This window comes from Myotis yumanensis, unplaced genomic scaffold (assembly GCF_028538775.1).
Source record: "Myotis yumanensis isolate MYYU_CA2020_CCGP unplaced genomic scaffold, mMyoYum1.0.hap1 SCAF_12, whole genome shotgun sequence".
Lineage (NCBI taxonomy): Eukaryota > Metazoa > Chordata > Mammalia > Chiroptera > Vespertilionidae > Myotis > Myotis yumanensis.
This window is the reverse complement of record NW_027223763.1, coordinates 40807071-40821568: the sequence shown is the minus strand read 5'-3', so window position 1 is coordinate 40821568 and position 14498 is coordinate 40807071.

Here is a 14498-nt window from a genome sequence, read left to right as displayed (position 1 = left end):
ACAAATGCTTACGGTATACAATTTCCAACTTTCTATAAATTAAAAATAAGTTTGATTTTCATTGTACCTAAGTACCCACCTTATTTAAGTTAAGCATTTTTAGAAAATTTTACCCTTTCAATTTCCAGACAGCTGTTGAAAATATTTCCAGACTTGTACATGGACATAATCTGTGGATCTAGATACATCTCTTTAATAAGACCCCATTATTATAGTCCATTTTATTAACTGGATTTCTTTTGTAAACAAACATATTCTGCACCAGCTAGCACATTATGCTTAAGTTAAGTGATGAGAAAGAAATGGAAAGAGTCATTAAAGATTATGTAATACTTCAGATAGTAAAAGATATTCACCAATATGCTGGATAATTATTAATTAGCAGCTATTTTGGATGCCTTGATCTTCAAAGGGAAAGCAAAGTCCTAACTTTATGGTTTCCATTGAGCTAGAATATAATTGTGCTCCTTTTATATAGAAAAGGCAACAACAAACAACCAACCACAAATTAGGTGACCTGCCCATTGCAGTAGGTAGAAACACTGGATCAGAATTTGCAGGGTTCTGGAAGTTGTTTGGGGGAGGGTGAAGCTGTACTCAACTAAGCATTGCACCAAAAGAAGGAGCCCCCCAGCTTTATTCTCTGCGCTGTCTGGTTTCTACTGAAAACAGGAATACAGTATTTGCAACGAAAAAAGAAAATTGGTTAATACGACCTCTGATATTTTTGCAAAACTTTGGAACTTTTGAAGGTAGATGCTGTATAAACATAGCTAGCTCATTCTAACTTGGCATTGGTTCATACTTACGTATCTGAATGGCTCAGCCAGGCTCAGGGCTCAGTGCTGGCTTGCAATATTAGTGAGAATGTTAGAGCTACAGAAGGTATCTTTTGCTTCCATATTGCAGGTTTGGAGGCACCAAAGTGTTATTCACTTTGTTGCTCACAATTCAGCGATTATGCCTTGATGTTTTGTTTGTTGGTCAACCAAACATTTTATGGGAATGTTCATCCTCATTTAAAATAGGCAAATATGAACATATGTCATGTGACGTTAAGGAAATTGTTCAACCTCTCAAAATTTCTCATCTCTAAAAATAGGGATAATAAGAGTCCTACTCCATAGAGCTTCTCTATTTGGGATTCAAAGAGATAAAGCCTGCATAGAACATAGTACTGTGCCTAGGATGTAGTTAGTGCTCAGCGATAACCATGGTTGTCATTCTTGTTTTTATGGAGCTCAAAATATTTGCAGTCGTGGTATAATTAATTTTTCTGCTTGACCATCATATAAACTCTGTGAAGTAATTAAGGGCACCACTGAGATGAGAATTAGCCACATAGAGATAGGTCTGAAGGGCAAGGTGTTTGGGTTATTGACCTCAGAGTTAATAAATGTGTTTGAGATGGAATTCAGAAACGCATAAGTGACCCTGAAATAGTTCATCAGCAGATGAAAATCAGCCTGCTGCAAAAGGAGTCATGGCTGGAATTTCAACTGATTGCAACTGAATGTGGAATGAGGTGATTCTGTGGGGATTGTTTGCCCCTAGTGGGACAATAGATAAGACCCAGTGAAAATAGCCATTTGGACCTATAGCACAGATAGGCCCCCACGTATCTTAACTCAGCAGGCGACTAGATAATTGTGGGGGCTGAGTGGTGGAGGGAAAGAGCACTGGACTAGGAGTGAGGGCCAAAGTTTGAGTTCAAGTGTTGTTCCTGATGTTCCCTACTAAAAGTGTTACCCATTGGCCATGTGATTTTTGTTGTTATAATCATTATTCATTTTCTGACTGGGTCTAATCTCCCCGGAGATAACAAGTAGGAATATATAGAACCAACCAGTCTTCAGTATAGGGTGGGAAGCACTACCCTACGAAGTGCCTAACTATCCGTGGGGCACTTAGTGTCAGGCACTGTACTAGGCTCTGGTACCCAGCATTAAACACACAGATCTTTTTCCATAAAGAGGATGCAGACAAGAAACCATCACAAAAACACACTGAGTAAACACACGAGTAAATGTTTAAAAATGAAGCAAGCAACTTCTGCTACTGACAATGACTAAGAAAAAAGGTGAAGTGAGTTAAATGTGCTAGAGTGGCTGGGAAGGCTGCTGTAGCAAGGTAATCAGGGAAGCTTGTCTGAGAAGGTGACACTAGAGTGGAAACAGAAACGTAACTGATAAGAAAGGGTCAACCAGAGGGCACTGCTTTGAATGGTTTTGATTGCGTAAGACCTCATGGGGAGTGGGCGGGACCCATAAAAGGTGTTTAAATCACCATGAACTAGATAGTTGAAAGCTCAATCATAATTCCCTTGTTTTAGAGAAATAAACATCACTTAAAAGTGTTGAGAATAATCCATACCTGCTCTACATGCTCTATTTTTACACTATTTAGTTAAAAGGAAAAAAAAAAGTAGGATTGGCTAAATACAAGAAATGATGAGAATGCAAGAATGCAGTGGCTTAATGATGCAGACTGTTTTTGCTCAAGGTGGCCCAGCCAGGAATGGACAAAGCTGGGAACCAGAAGAATCCTTTTCCCACATTTGTGCTCTTTCAACATTGGAACCTTTTTGCTATGTACTTCCTGCTTTAACGGGGATTATGAACCCACAAGCCAAACGCAGCCAAGAGAGTAACACAGTAAGTGAAGTTGTCTAGTGGAAATATGGTGAAATGAGAACTGTCCTGGAGCGAGAGCTACTCAGTTCTAGCTAATTATATCAGGGCTCCCAGATCTTTTGATATTTAAAGACAAACTGGAAACCTGGATTTTTACACCATGTACTAGAATATTTTAAATGTTAATAATTAGCAGACATTAACACACACACACACACACTCCATCTGTCAGCAGGATGCTGTCCAAGGACCATCAGTGTACACTCTGATATTTCTGATATTCAATGTCCTTCAAATAAACAGCCCTCTTTTGCACATTCTGAAAACATTTTTTTCAGGGCTTCCCCGGTCTTTTTGGTCTGAAAATAAATAAATAAATAAATTTCTCTCCTGGGTCGCTCAAACACAAAAGAATTTGGATTTGAGTTCCTATCTGAAAATGTATTACCACAAGGGGGCGCTCAAAAACTTTTTTTCTAAAGTTTTACATGAAGTTAATAATTCATGCAACAATTGAAACCATTATCCTATGACAGTTTAGGTTATCTCTCCCTGCTGAGATTGATTTTGTTAAGAATTGTTTCATGAACTGTAAAACAGATAGCAAATGCCCTAAAATCCAGCATAACAGCCTACCAGTATGATTTTAAGTAATTATATTTTGTGTTTGTGTTATGCACTTAATTGAATTTGATTTTTTTTTTTTTACCATGATAAGTGTTCCAGGCAGAGGTAGAGAAACAAAAATATATAGTTTGGAGCCACTGGGGTATTAAAGGCTTAGAATTCAAATTTTAAATTTAAAATAGGAAGAAAAACAGGATTGTGAGACAAGAAATACCTTTTCACTTAGGTAACAGAAAAACAATGGTTAATCCCTATGACCAGAGGTATCTAAAGATGCCTTTCCAGCTTAGGACCTATGTCTCACTTTGGTTGCCATGTTTATTTTCTCTACTTCTCTTGGAATCTCTGTGCATCTCTGTCTTAATCCATCAGCCCACATACCACACCCTGAAGTGGGATGTGTTCTGTTTGTTGTTTCATTTCCCAGTTGCTCCTGCTGTTTGAAAAATGCTTTGTTGGCTGCATCTCTAGACTCTAGCTGTTTTTTTGTTTGTTTTTCAAATAACAACTCTTCTTTCTAGGCTCAGCTGGAACCTAAAGCTATCCAAGAAGACTCTCCTGATCTTTTCAGTCCCCTGTAATAACCTACTCCTCCCTCGTCAAAATTATCCTAACACAGGCTCTGAATACCTCGTGTGGCTCCACTCTGCTCCTCACAGCAGGCTTTGAAGTGGTGCCAGGGGTCGCCTGTCTTGCAGATAATGTCATGAAGGCAGAGTAGCTGCACCTGCAAGGACAAGGGCATGGGGACGGGTAGTCTCCTCTGCGAAGTTATGCCTGATGGTACAGCATAGGCTTCATGGTACAGCATAGGCTTCACGGCCCCCCCCTGCCGGCCTGGTCGCCCCCATTGTGACTTTCCCTTCCCTTCACCTTTCCTTCCTCTCCCTCCTCCTGCTCATCATCATCTCTCAGCTACTTAGTTATGTGCCTCTTTGCCCTGTAGAGTTTGAGCTCTTGAAGGCCAGAGGCCAAGACTCGTCACTGCGGCAGCTCCAGGCTGTCCCAACAGGGGGATGGGGAAAGGGGCTGTGGATCCATGGAGAAGAGCATGGCATCCAGAGTCCAAGGTCCACGCAGCACTCCATCTTTGCTATGTGTTCACTTCTGACCTGGGGAAAAGCAGACCGGCTCGTAGACAGTGTCCTCCCCTGTCAAGCCCGGAGAGCAATAGTACTTCCCCCGTGACGCCTAGTGAGGGCTGGTTGAGGTGAAGTCTATGACGTGCTCCAAGCAGGATCTGGCATGTGCAAGTCCTTCTGTGCCAGGAATGATCACAGCAGACATTCGATATGGATGACGCTTGTTGAAATGACATTCCTGGGATTCAAACTGTGACGTAGCTCAGCGTTCAAGATGGCTTTAAAAATGTTTTTATTTATTTCAGAGAGAGGAAGGGAGAGAGAGAGAGAGAGAGAGAGAGAGAGAGAGAAACATCAATGATGAGAGGGAATCATTGATCAGCTGCCTCCTGCACACTCCCTCCTGGGGATCAAGTCTGCAACCCAGGCACATGCCCTGACCTGGGAATCAAACTGTGATCTGCTGGTTCATAGGTTGACACTCAACCACTGAATCACACTGGACAGGCTCAAGATGACTTTAAAAAAATAAGCCTAGCCCTAACTGGTTTGGCTCAGTAGATAGAGCGTCGGCCTGCAGACTGAAGGGTCCCAGGTTCGATTCTGGTCAAGGGCATGTACCTTGGTTGCAGGCACATCATGAGTAGGGAGTGTGCAGGAGGCAGCTGATGGATGTTTCTAACACTCTATCCCTCTCCCTTCCTCTCTGTAAAAAATCAATAAAATATATTCTTTTAAAAAGCCTAGCTAAATTGTTAATATTTTACTTATAGTTATCTTTAAAATAAAGTTAAAAATCGGTGAAAGCTAAAAATTGGTGACTAGCAGTGATAACATATACCTTGACTTTGATATATATATCTGATCCTGGAATATACTCAGATGAGTAGTTACACAAAACACACAAAATACACAGATTTTGAATAACTGAATCCCAATTGTATATGCAGATGAGCAAGTAAACTTACAATTAGAATGCAAAACTGTTAACCTTGATCTGTTTTTCTATTATCTGATGAATATCTCTTAGTCTCCTATTATGCTAAGATAATTTGCACAATATTCCAGTAAAAAAATGTGCCCTATTAAAGCTGATTCTTTGCTCTCTGATTGGTTTAAATTAAAAATTAAATTATTAAATTATTTTATCAAAGATTGTATATCAGGGTTGTGATAGGATCTTCAATTACAACATTTTCTTTATGGAAAATGTGATTGGGTTTGCATAATTTTGACTTATGGAAAGTGGGCAGTCCCAAACAAAAGCAAACTCTGTTCTTCTGCAAATTGTATCATCCATTAATTTAACATATGTTTATTTTTTTCTTTTTATTTATTTATTTTTTTGGATTTTTTTTTTATTGCTTAAAGTATTACAAAGAGTATTACATATGTCTCCCATTTTTTCCCCCTTGACAATCCCCCGGCCTCCCCGACCCCCCAGTGTCTTATGTCGATTGGTTACGCTTATATGCATGCATACAAGTCCTTCGGTTGATCTCTTACCACACCCCCACTTCCACCCCCCAAACCTCCCCAGCCTTCCGGCTGTAGTTTGACAGTCTGTTTGAGGCTGCTCTGCCTCTGTATCTATTTTTGTTCATCACTTTATAATGGTCCTTATTATCCATAAATGAGTGAGATCATGTGGTATTTTTCTTTCATTGACTGGCTTATTTCACTTAGCATAATGCTCTCCAGTTCCATCCATGCTGTTGCAAAAGGTAAGAATTCCTTCCTTTTTACAGCAGCATAGTATTCCATTGTGTAGATGTACCACAGTTTTCTAATCCATTCATCTGCTGATGGGCACTTAGGCTGTTTCCAGATCTTCGCTATGGTAAATTGTGGGGCTATGAACATAGGGATGCATATATCCTTTCTGATTGGTGTTTCTGGTTTCTTGAGATATATTTCTAGAACATATGTTTATTGAATACCTACTATATGCCAGGCACTCTTCTAGTTATGGCATGCTTCCCTCTTTGAAAACAAAAGAGACCACAATACTAATATTTTCTTGCTAGCCAATTGAAATCAAGTGAAGTGATGAATAATCAGAACAGTAAATTAAAGAAGTTAGCAGCTCAGATATCTTAGTAGTTTACAAGGAAACTGAAGACAAAGTCTGAAAGGGGTCTGACTGTGGGCCCTCTCATGTTCTTTTTGGCCTTGTCCCATCTCAGACCTAAGCGCGCACGCCTCCTGCGGTCACCTGGTGGCAGCCCACCACCTCCTCAGGCACTGCTGCATGTGGTGGGTCAGGGGCACAAGAGTGACCTCTCGGCTTGTTCCCCTGTGCCCATCTGCCCCCTGGCTTTCACCGTGTCTGGGTTTAGATGATCATGGAGTTTCCAAATTTCCAACAGATATCTATCTTTTGAATTAAAGAGCAAAGAATCAGAATTTCCAGGAATTCTCAGGTTCAATCAACTTTAAGGAAGGCCTCAAAATTGGGAGCATTTTCTGGACCAATGTATAGCATGAGACTATTCTGAGAAGCGTTTAAAACACTACTTCTCAATAAACAGGCCACACGTATCATCTTCATCAGATTTACTAGTAGGAATGCGAATGGTAGTTATAAATGCTCATTAAATATGCAAATTTCTAAATGCTACCCTTTTATTTTTTTCAATCTTAATTTCTGCTGAGTGGAGCCCTAAAATCTATATTTTAAACAAACTTCCTAGGTTTATTTATGCCGGAAAAGGTGTATTCTCCACTGTCCCTTCCCAAGAAGAAATGCAGTTAGAGAGAATATTAGGTTTTCTAGATTGTGGAGTTTGTGCGAATAATCTCGGGGTTGCCATTGAGGCTGTGCCAAATGCTCTCCACAATCAGGTCATAAAAAAAACATTTCACCTTATGGAGAATTGCAAGTTTTCTTTTTTTGAGAGAAACCACTACATGACTTCCATGTAGCCATGATTTCAAAGATCGGTGGCTGGGCTTAGCTGGAAGGTCCAAGATGGCTTCACTCTCGTGTTGGTGGTGGTCACTGCTGGGATGCTTAATAATGTTTTTATGTCTCCCTGAGTCGTTATTTCATTGTAATTTCAACGGACTGTTTTTCTTTCTCTCTCTTCTCATTTTTCCAAAGGCTGTTGCAACATTTACTTACATTAAGCATGTGTATGCAACTTGTAAACATTTGACATATTAAAATAATAGGGTCCCTGAAATTCATGCTTGCTGTGAGCTAAAACCTGAGAGTAGAATTTGTTCCTAGATTACATTTTCCACAGTCTATCCTCTGTTAGATTCCTGCAACTAAATAGGTAGTTGAAGGAAATAAATTCTTAGAAAATGCATCTTATTCTGATGCAAATGTAAGGACAGAAGGCAAAGCAATTTACAAAACCATGCTTTACATAATTTGAGAAGAAACTAACACTGTTACAGTTTTGATGCTATTTTCTTCCAGTATTTAATCCATATGTTTCATAATATTGTCATAATTTTTCTCAATGCTGCCTTTACCATAGGCTATGCCATCAAAAATTTTTCATAATGCTAACCCTTATTCAAAATGTATTTTTATTTTTTTATTATTATTTTTTTAAATACATTTTATTGATTTTTTACAGAGAGGAAGGGAGAGAGATAGAAAGCTAGAAACATCGATGAGAGAGACACATCGATCAGCTGCCTCCTGCATACTCCCCACTGGGGATGTGCCCGCAACCAAGGCACACGCCCCTGACCGGAATCGAACCTGGGACCTTCAGTCCGCAGGCCGACGCTCCATCCACTGAGCCAAACCGGTTAGGGCCAAAATGTATTTTTTTTTTTTAAATATATTTTATTGATTTTTTACAGCGAGGAAGGGAGAGAGATAGAGAATTAGAAATATCGATGAGAGAGAAACATCGACCAGCTGCCTCCTGCACATCTCCCACTGGGGATGTGCCCGCAACCCAGGTACATGCCCTTGACCGGAATCGAACCTGGGACCTTTCAGTCTGCAGGCCGACGCTCTATCCACTGAACCAAACCGGTTTCGGCCAAAATGTATTTTTAATGGAGAGTTAATTTTTCACCTAATGAGTGAACTGTAATATATTTTATAATTCCCTGTGGGTAGACACACAGTTTGCTTCCAATTATTTTGTTTTGCTTTGCTTCCCCCCCCCCCCCCCCATTATTACTGAAGGCCAGATTCCTATAAACACAGTCAAAGCTTATGAACATGTTTATAAGACATTGCTAACTAGATTTCCAAAGAGACACACCAATTTAATTTCCCATCAACAATATATGAGCAATGTTTTCTGCCCTCCCTTTGCAGCATTTACAAGATTCACAAAATGTTACCCTTTCAGTAATTCCTTCGAAAATATTTATTGAACACTTTACTATGTGTCAGGGCCTACAAAGAAGAATGAAGCCCCAAAGAGTTTGTGATTAAGTAGGAGATATAGATACTTTTTAAAATATATAAAATATATATTTTCAGCTCAATTTTATTTAATTAATTTAATTTATATATTTTTATTGATTTCAGAGAAGAAGGAAGAGGAGAGAGAGATAGAAAAACCAATGATGAGACAGAATCATTGATTGGCTGCCTCCTGCACTCCCCACAATGAGGATTGAGCCCACAACCCAGGCATGACCCTTGACTAGGAATCGAACCCATGACCTTCTGGTTCATAGGTCCACGTTCAGCCACTGAGGCACACCAACTGGATTCTAGCTCAATTTTAAAATCCCAGTCACAGATTTTCAATCCAGATGGCACTAGATAATTTTGACTGCAATGTCCCATCTGCTTCAAATATATAACAATGACAGGTAAAATATGAAAATATAATAAAAGCATAATATGCTAATTAGACCAGACAGCTGAACAACCTTCTGGACGAAGCCAGGGCTGCGAGGGCCGAGGCAAGCCGCCACAGCTGTGAGGGCTGAGCCCCTTGCACGAATTTTGTGCATCGGGCCTCTAGTGAAAATATAAAAGGTAAAAGGTATGGCTATATTAAAAGCCAAATGTAGCCGAAGTCACAGGCCTGCTAGGCCTCTGGTACTTCAATATCTATGGTGGTGTTGGTATAGAAAGAGACTAGTGTGTTGACAAATTCTTCTTCCACCCCAATTAATAATACATACTTTTGTCAGTGTACTCTGACTAGATCTTCCAGTACTTTATGAATAGAACTTAGGAAAGTGGACATTTTTGTTTTTGCCTGATCTTAGAGGAAAATTTTCCATCTTTTGCCATTGACGAAATCCTGTTGCTGTGGGTTTTTCATGTGTGGTATTTATTGTATTGAGATGGTTTTCTTCTAGCCCCAGTTTGTTGAGTGTTTTTATGTAAAAAGGGATTGAATTTTGTTAAATGCTTTTCTGAATCAGTTGAGATGATCATGTGGCCTTTGCCCGTATGTTAATAACATGGTATATTACATTGACTTATTTCAGTATGTAGAACTATTCTGGGATCCCAGAAATAAATCCCAGTTGGCTATGCTATATAATGCATTTAACATGTTGTTGAATTCAGTCTGCTAGTATTTTCTTGAGGATTTTTGCATCAATTCATCAGGGTTATGGGTCTATAATTTTCTTTTCTTGGAATGTCTTTGTCTAGTCTAAGTAATAGGGTAATGCTGGCCTCATAGAATGAGTTTGGAAGGGTTTCCTCCTGTTCAATTTTTTGGAAGAGTTTTAGAAAGATTGATGTAATTTTTCTTTAAACGTTTTGTAGAACTCATCAGTAAAGTCACCTGGTTCTAGGCTTTTATTTGTTGGGAGGTTTTTGATTATAGTTTCAAACTCCTTACTAGTTATAGGTCTATTTATATTTTTATTCCTTTATGATTTGGTGTTGGTAGGTGGTATGTTTCTAAAGATATGTTCATTTCATCTAGGTTATCCAATTTGTTTGCATACAACTTTTCATAGTACTCTTATAATTCTTTTTACTTCTTTATATCATTAATAATGTTCCCTCTTTCATTTATGATTTTAGATGAGTCTTGTCTCTTATTTTCTTTATCAGTCTAGCTAAAAGTTTGTCAATTTTTAAGAATCTTTTCAAAGAACCAACCGTTGGTTTCATTGAATTTCTCTATTGTTTTTTATTCTATATTTTATTTACCTAGCATATTGTTTTAAAACTTGCTATAACTAGGCAACCAAAAGGTTGTGGAAAGGTTCCCCTGAAGACAATTTTAAGCTGTATCCAGGAGAGGAAGTGTTAGCAGATACATATTACTGCTTTAATATGCATTTCTTTGCTTGATTCTGAAGTTAGACATTTAAAAATCTCTTTGTTGACCAGTAGTTCAAAGAAGGAGGTGATAGCATTTAATTTTCTTTTAACTATAACTTCGACAACAATGTACAGAATGGTTTAGAAAGAGAAGAGATTTAGTACAGTAGAGAGAGCAGTTTGTAGGATCTTTCCATAATGCAACTGATAAATGCTTGTACTAAGATAATGATTACAATATTTTTCTAACTTGAAATTTCCTTTTTCAATAATATTTTTTCTTTGAATTGAAAATTTTAAAGCATTTAGCTTTAAATGGTGTGGCTCAGTGATTGAACATCGACCCGTGAACCACGAGCTCATGGTCTGATTCTCGGTCAGGGCTTGATTCCCAGTAGTGGGTGTACAGGAGGCAGCCAATGATTCTCTTTCATCATTGATGTTTCTATCTCTCTTTTCCTCTCTGAAATCAATAAAATCATATTCAAAAAGAATTTAAATTTATATGCAAGCAAGCATGTCAGTCTTCTGTTGTAATTTATTTGGTCACTTCTAAAGTTTAAAAAAATCACTTCTAGTTTCTCCTGTTTCTTCTATGGTTTTCTAAAAAAAAAAGTTAACTTTTTATTCACTGGGTCAATCTCCTTCATTTTCTGAAATTGAAATTCAGGGTATTCAGGTCTTGAGACAGAAGTCAGTAAAAAACGACGCCAGGTTTTTCACACAGGGGAATCTAATACAGGGAATTGGTTACACCCAGGTAGCTCTGTGCTAAGTAGCTGCTGGGAACAACAACAACAACAACAACTCTGGTCGAAGGAATAAATGCAAGCGATGAGGGTCACCAGGGCCCTCAAGTATGTCAAACTCGCAGCCTGCGGGCTGCATGCCTTGTTTATTTGGCCCGTGTTACCCTTTGAGTTTGACATGGTTGGCCCAGGGTGATGGAGAAGCGGCCTTTCTGGGCAAGTCCCGAAACCACCCAGGAAGCACTATCTATAACAGGTGCTGGTACTGCCTCGGGGCTGCTCCTCAGCAGGTGATAGGGCTCAGCTGTGGATGCTGGCAGTGCTAAAAGGCGCTGCTGGAGTGCTGGCTACCCGGATGCTGAAAAAACGCCAAGAGAATCCGGAATGCGAAGCAAACCCCTTCTCCCAACTTCTGCCTCCCAAACTCCTGCCTGTGCTTCCCACTGGTGGAAGCTAACCAGAAGCCTGCCGCCAAGCAACTGAGAAAATGGAACATGCAGGTGCCTGGACTCTTAAAATGCTCGGCAGAACACAGACGGAAGAGAGGAAGCAGAGAGCCACGGGCAAGGGTCGTTCCATCCTATTCCTGGGCCTCTGAGTGGGTGAGTCACAGAGGCTCATCTATGTGGCTTTTGGGGCATGTGTGTGTGTGTGTTTTTTTTATTTTGCGTTGGAACATAACATTCTGCATCTTTTAAAATTTATTTTAACTATAATTGACATAGAATATTAGTTTCGGGTATATATCATAGTATTTAGACATTTTTACCCTTATGAAGTGGTCGCCCCAATAAGTCTCACACCATACCCATCTGACACCATATATGATTATTACATTATTATTGATTGTATCCCCTATGGTGCACTTTACATCCGGTGACTGTTTTTATAACTGGCAACGTGTACTTCTTAATGTGTCTTTTCGAGAAATGAAATAGGTCTAGTGCAGTGGTTCCCAACTTTCTTTGGCCATGCCCCACCTAAGCACCTCTAAAATCCTGATTTCCCCGCCCCCCGCTTGACATGTAATTCTTATTATTCGAAAAGTGAACTATTCATGCGGAGGAAGCCTAAAAGGCCATTAACTTGCTCTAAACAAGCTTCCAAAGAACATGGCATCCATTAAAGAGAAAAGTAAAAGAACAAAAGGATAGTTGAAGTACTGAGGAAGAAATCACTACAAAATCATTAAAAATAATAATAATATGAAGTGATAGGAAAAAATAGCAAATAAAGGTTCAAAACATATAATAGAGAACTGAAATGCATGAATATGTCACAGTATATCTTTATATACTGTATATGAGGCCCCTAGAACCATAAGAAATGCAAAAAAATCACTGTTAATAACTCATTCTCGAATTGCACCCCTTAAAAATCAAGTTGCCCCCCGACTCCCCCGTGGGTGTGTGCTCCACATTGGGAATCACTGGTCTAGTGCCTTTTGATCCTCCTTTGGATTGGTTTATTGCCACAGGTTTCAATATCTCCACTAGGTGGAGTCAGAGGCCCGTTTATTAAAGGGTTAAATTTAGGAAGTGAATTTGGTTGAGGGTTTCCATTTCAGATAGGATGGAGCAAAGGTAAACAAGACCGGGTACAGGAATTTCTTTCCCCTGATGTTTCCTGCCAGCATGCGACCTTATTATCATAGTTCGCTGTGACTGTTCCGTCAGTGTGCTCCGTTCTCTGGCTATGACATAGGACACTCCTGTTGCAAGGAATAGAGACTTATTCCAGCTGGCTCGAGAAAAAAGAATTTTACTATAAATATACAAGAAGGAATATTACAGACATTGTTTGGAAGAGAAACAAAATACAGCTAGGGCTTACCAGAAGCAGGGGCTGCTCTTTGCTTCTCTTAAGGGACACACAGTCACTCTCGTTTCTGCTTCTCATTTATTCATCATTCATTCATGAAATATGCACAAGTCTCCATTAGGTTCTGGGGCCTTGAGATACAGGGGTAGATAAGGCATTCGGTGGTAAGACTAGCTTTAAATACGTAAATACACACATAAAATTATACATTGCTCTACAGGCTATGCATAAAATGTGCAGCTTTTAAGAAGGTGTAACATGGGAACTTAATTACAATTAGGAGGTTAGGGTATTTTAAATTTTTTAAGTGGCATTTAAGTGTAAACCTAAAAAGATGACTAGGAGCCAGCCAGGTTAGAGTGGAGCAGGAAGTTTGCTCAGTGATAAAGACTTTGAACAAGGAAGAATTTAACCGTTTCTGTTGTGTACACGAGCACTAGGCTTATTTTCATGTGGGGTAAACATAGTCGTGGTGAATGGGGGAAAGCCTATCAGAATTAGTGAAATCCCTTAGTTGTGCAATTCTGTAAAACATAGTTCTATTTTTTATTTTATAGTTGCTTTATGTAGTGTTGAAGGTAGAAACCATAAATTTGTTCTCAGCACAATATTTGCCAATACTTGTTCGTAATGTGATTTAAAAGTGTGTGAAAATAACTTGCCTTGCTCTTTAAGTTGGCCCATCTCCTTGCTTCTTGGAGAAGGGTTATTATGTTAAATTAACTAGCAGATCTGGTTCTCTTTCTCTCCACTGAAACGACACAAAGGCAAACTTGAGCCAGGCATACACACAATGTCCTACCTACAAATGGTTTTTCTTTGTAAATCAAGTCAGTGAGAGTTTCAAGACACCATCTGACTTGCGTCTGTCCAGGGCATATACGCACATGACTGTTTGAGGTCTGACATGCGCTCCTTATCCTCCCTGGCCCTCCTATGTAGCACGCTGATTTGGAACTAGCAAGTTGGCCACCCGGAGACAGAATGCTCCTGGTGGCTCCCTCTCTCCTCCCCCAGTTCCTAATGCCACAGATAATAATTCATAATTAAATCCATTGACTTAATAAAGCTTCAGAGGCAATTATGATTCCTATATTGATGATCCTGCATGTACTGGATTTTGGATAATGTACTAACAGATCATAGATACAAAAAGAAATTGGATAACAAGGAGCAGATCCTAATATCTACTGGCCTGAAAGAATGAGAACGATTACTATTCTTTCCTGACAATCTAAGCCTACCAGATGGACTATTTAAAAATCGTGACTGTAAACCATTCCCCTTAGAATTTGCTGAGAAGCCCTGGGAAATGTAACTAATGTAAATGGGCTTGCATTGCTGGGATGATAGATTGGCAAATCAA